Consider the following 5,517-nt stretch of genomic DNA (forward strand, 5'->3'; position numbering starts at 1 on the left):
TGATATCTTCGAGCTAGCTGTTGATAGAATGCGGAACGGGCTTTTGCCACGTCACGCTCCTCCTCCAAGGCGTCCAAACTGTCCTGCCGATCGATCTTGGCTTCTCTTTCTTCGTACATGCGCACGCGAGGTGAGTCATGAATTATGTCGCAGGGCAGAACTGCCTCTGCGCCGTATACCATAAAGAATGGTGTAAATCCGATGGTGCGATTCGGAGTGGTCCGCAGCCCCCAGAGTACGAAGTCGAGCTCCTCTACCCAGTGCGTGTTAGATTCCTTGAGGGACCGCACTAATCTGGGTTTGATGCCGCTCATGATTAGACCATTTGCTCGCTCGACTTGACCATTAGTTTGAGGGTGATAGACTGAAGCATAGTCGAGCTTGATGCCCATGTTTTTGCACCAGAGTTTGACCTCGTCGGCCGTAAAGTTCCTGCCATTATCAGTGATGATGCTATGGGGGACGCCGTAATGGTGTACGACCCCTGATATGAAGTCTATCACCGGTCCGGAATCGGCCGTCTTAACAGGTTTGGCCTCTATCCATTTGGTGAATTTATCCACCATGACCAGTAGGTATTTTTGCTTGAGGGTTCCTCCTTTAAGGGGTCCAACAATGTCAAGCCCCTAGACCGCGAAGGGCCAGGTTATGGGTATAGTTTTGAGGGCGGTGGGTGGCATGTGGCTTTGGTTAGCAAAGAGCTGGCAACCTACGCATCATTGGACTAAGTCCTGAGCATCTGCCCGGGCCGTCGGCCAATAAAATCCTATACGGAAGGCCTTGCCTACAAGGGCCCGGGCTGCGGCGTGGTGCCCGCCGAGTCTGGCATGAACTTCAGCCAGAAGATTCCGCCCTTCGTCTTCGGAGATACACCTTTGAAGGACTCCGGTTGTGCTTTTCTTGTAAAGCTCTCCCTCATGGACCTTATAGGCTTTAGATCACCGCACTATGCAGCGGGCCTCGTTTTGGTCCTCGGGAAGTTCCTGCCTAGTTAGGTAGGCTAGGAATGGTTCCGTCCATGGGGCAATGACTGCCATTATTACATGGCCTGAGGATGTTACTTCGTTGGCAGAACCACCAATTGTGTCAGAATGTTCGGTGTAGGGCAGTGCGGTTGGGCCCGGGTTGTTATTTCCGGACTCCCCCTCCCATAGTATGATTGGCTTGAACAGCCTCTCTAGGAAGATGTTGGGACGGACGGCATCGCGCTTTGCGCCAATGCGTGCCAATACGTCTGCTGCCTGGTTGTTATCACGTGCTATATGATGAAATTCGAGCCCCTCAAACCGAGCTGACATTTTTAGGACGGCGTTGCGATAAGCTGCCATTTTCGGATCCTTGGCATCGAAGTCTCCATTTATTTGGGATATCGCGAGGTTCGAATCCCCGCGCACCTCTAGGCGTTGAATGCCCATGGAGACTGCCATCCGGAGGCCATGTAGAAGGGCCTCGTATTCGGCTGCGTTGTTGGAGTCCATATACATTATCTGGAGTACGTATTGAACCGTATCTCCGGTTGGGGACGTCAGAACGACGCCAGCCCCCAGACCAGCCAACATTTTGGAGCCGTCGAAGTGCATGATCTAGTTGGAATATGTGCCTTACTCTTTAGGGAGTTCGTCTTCAGTCCATTCGGCGACGAAGTCGGCCAAAACTTGCGACTTAATAGCTCGCCGTGGCTTATAGGTTATGTCGAACGGGAGGAGCTCAATGGCCCATTTAGCAATCCGGCCCGTCGCGTCGCGGTTGTTTATAATGTCATTAAGAGGTACTTCAGAGGCTACTGTTATTGAACACTCTTGAAAGTAGTGTCGCAGCTTCCGGGATGCCATGAACACCGCGTACGCTATCTTTTGATAATGCGGGTACTGTGACTTGCATAGAGTTAGGACAGTGGACACGTAGTAAACTGGTTTTTGAAGGGGGAACTTGTGTCCGTCCGTTTCTCGTTCGACAACAAGCACCACGCTCACAACTTGATGAGTTGCCGCGATATATAATAGCATTGGTTCGCCCATGTTGGGCGCGGCCAGGATCGGGTTTGTTGCCAATATGGCTTTCATTTCTTCGAGTCCGGCCATGGCGGCATCCGTCCACTCAAAGTGTTCGGTGCGTCGGAGGAGGCGATAAAGGGGTAATGCCTTTTCTCCCAAACGGGAGATAAAGCGTCTTAGAGCTGCCACGCATCCCGTCAATTTTTGTATTTGTTTGAGGTCCTTTGGGATATCCAGTTGTGACAGAGCTCGGATCTTGGCTGGGTTTGCTTCAATTCCTCTACCGGATACAATGAAGCCCAAGAGCTTTCCGGCTGATACGCCAAAAACACATTTTTCTGGGTTAAGCTTAATGTCGTATGTTCGGAGATTATCGAACGTGATCCTCAAATCGTCTACTAGAGTTTCGACGTGCTTGGTTTTGACGACCACATCGTCTATGTATGCCTCCACTGTTTTGCCGATCTGGTTTGCCAGACATGTCTGAATCATGCGCTGATATGTTGCGCCGGCGTTTTTGAGTCCAAAGGGCATTGTGTTGAAGCAGAATGGGCCGTATGGGGTGACGAATGCCGTTGCGGCTTGGTCGGGCTCTGCCATCTTAATTTGGTGGTAGCCGGAGTATGCATCGAGGAAGCACAATGAATCGTGTCCTGTGGTAGCATCGATAATTTGATCGATGCGGGGGAGGGGGAAGGGATCCTTTGGGCAAGCCTTGTTAAGGTCCTTGAAATCGACGCATAGGCGCCAGGATTTGTCCTTCTTTGGTACCATCACTAGGTTTGCTAGCCAGTCCGAATGTTTTATATCTCTGATGAATCTGACCTCCAATAGTTTGGCTAGCTCCTCTCCCATGGCCTGTCTCTTGGGTTCGGAGAAACGCTGAACAGCTTGTTTGACTGGCTTGAATCCTTTTAGGATGTTTAGGCTGTGCTCAGCCAACCGGTGTGGGATTCCTGGCATGTTTGAAGGGTGCCAGGCAAAAATGTCCCAATTTTCGTGTAGGAATTCTCGTAGTGCGGCATCTACATCAGGGTTTAATTGTGCCCCGATGGAGGCCGTTTTTGTAGGGTCCGTTGGATGGACTTGGAATTTGACTATTTCGTTCGCTGGTTTAAAGGAGGTGGACTTGGATCTCTTATCGAGTATCACATCGTCCCTGTTCACCATGGAGCGCAGCACAGTGAGTTCCTCGGCCACTAGGGCTTCAAATAGTGCCTCAAGGGCTAGTGCGGCTGTCTTGTTTTCGGCGCGGAGTGCTATGTCCGGGTCACTAGCAAGAGTGATGATTCCGTTGGGCCCGGGCATTTTGAGCTTCATGTACCGGTAATGGGGTATAGCTTGAAAATTGTGAATGCCTCTTGCCCTAATAGAGCGTGATATCCGCTGCTGAACGGGGCCACTTGGAACGTGACCTCCTCGGACCTATAATTACCCGGCGTGCCAAACACCACATCCAGTGTGATTTTTCCAGTACAGCATGCTTCCCGACTGGGGATTATTCTGTGCTGCTTCGCTTAATGTGGCTCCAGTCTATTTCCATTTTTCTGAGGGTTTCCTCATAAATGAGGTTCAATCCGCTGCCACCGTCCATGAGTACCTTGGTAAGGCGAAAGCCGTCCACTATTGGACTGAGGACCAATGCGGCTGGTGCTCGGGCTGTTCGGAATTTAGGTTCATCACTGGCATTAAAGGTAATAGCCGTGTCACTCCATGGGTTTATTGTTGCTACTTGGTAGACTTCGGCAAGGCTGCGGAGTGTCCGTTTCCGCATATTGTTTGATGTGAAAGTCTCGAAGGCTGTTAATATCATACTGGTATCCTTGGGCTGGTGCTCTAGAGTTAGAAGCTCTTCACCACTTTTGGCCACCTGCCGTAGTATCCAACATGCTCTAAGGCTATGAGTTGGAGTGGCGCCCTCTGTACTATGAATTTTGCAGGGTCCATTGAGCCATCCTTCCAGTATGGTTCCATGCCCTATAGCGGGTTTTTTGCTTTTTGGTGTTTAACCCAGGTGCCTGGCGATAATGCACCCTTTTATTTTGGACTGGGGTTGTATTCAGGGCCGGATTGTCCCAAAATTTGATTTCGATTTTCCAGGCGCTTTCCATCGCACAGTACTTTCGTACTATGGACGCCAAGTTAGCGAAGCGTGTAATTTCACGACGACTTACGGTGTTGAGGATTCCCTTGTCCGTGCAATTATTGCAGAAGAATGAAATTGCGTCCTCCTCGCAGCAGTCCTTTATCCTGTTCATAACCAGGAGGAATCTGGCCCAGTAATGGTGTACTGTTTTTGCGGGCTCTTGCCGGATTTGGGATAGATCGCTTATGTTTGGGTGGGCGGGTGGAATTAAATTTGGAACCCCGTCCACTTTAAGGCTCTGGGGCCAAGTAGTTTCCGAACTTGGAAGCTTGGGTTCTTGGATGTTGTCCAATGAATCTAGTCCGCCGCCTAACTTTAGGTTCAGGGCTTGAGTAACATCCTACCCTCCGCGGGAATCCGGCATTGAGGGATCGAGAATCCGGACATAGCTAGTCCTTAAGATAGAAGAGGGGTCGCCGTATTGTTCATCTACCACAACAACGTGGTGGGTAACCTGGTCGTAGTCTGTAGCGACTCCCAGGGTGGCGATGCGATCCAAGAGCTCGTTTAAGGAAGAGAGCTCCATCGGATCTAACTGCTCGGCGAGTTCCGAGCTAACGTGAAGATTGCTTTTGATGACCCGAGAAGTCATCGTCGGCGCGGCAGCCGGACAGGCGGTCATAAGGAAACCGCCTAGCCGGAGAGTTTAGCCGATAGCCAAAGCTCCTTTAGCAACAGTGCCGTCTTTAAAGACGGGATGAGGCATGCTTCCTGATGGCAACGGCACAGAGGAACTCTCAATGAAAGCACCAATGTCGGTGTCAAAACCGGCGGATCTCGGGTAGGGGGTCCCGAACTGTGCGTCTAGGCGGATGGTAACAGGAGACAAGGGACATGATGTTTTTACCCAGGTTTGGGCCCTCTCAATGGAGGTAAAACCCTACTCCTGCTTGATTAATATTGATGATATGGTTAGTACAAGAGTAGATCTACCACGAGATCGGAGAGGCTAAACCCTAGAAGCTAGCCTATGGTATGATTGTTGTTCCTCCTACGGACTAAAACCCTCCGGTTTATATAGGCACCGAAGAGGGTTGGGGTTACACAGAGTCGGTTACAATGGTAGGAGATCTACATATCCGTATCGCCAAGCTTGCCTTCCACGCCAAGGAAAGTCCCATCCAGACACGGGACGAAGTCTTCAATCTTGTATCTTCAAAGTCCAGGAGTCCGGCCAAAGGCTATAGTCCGGCCATCTGGACACCCCCTAATCCAGGACTCCTTCACCCACCATAATACTTATGCTATCTTGAGAGAAGCCACTAGTGAAACCTATGGCCCCCGGGTCTATCTTTTATCATATAAGCTTTCAATCTACTTTATTTGCATCTTTACTTTTCCAATCTATATTATAAAATACCAAAAATATATTTATCT

The sequence above is a fragment of the Triticum dicoccoides genome, chromosome 5B (genome assembly GCF_002162155.2).
Source record: "Triticum dicoccoides isolate Atlit2015 ecotype Zavitan chromosome 5B, WEW_v2.0, whole genome shotgun sequence".
Classification (NCBI taxonomy): domain Eukaryota; kingdom Viridiplantae; phylum Streptophyta; class Magnoliopsida; order Poales; family Poaceae; genus Triticum; species Triticum dicoccoides.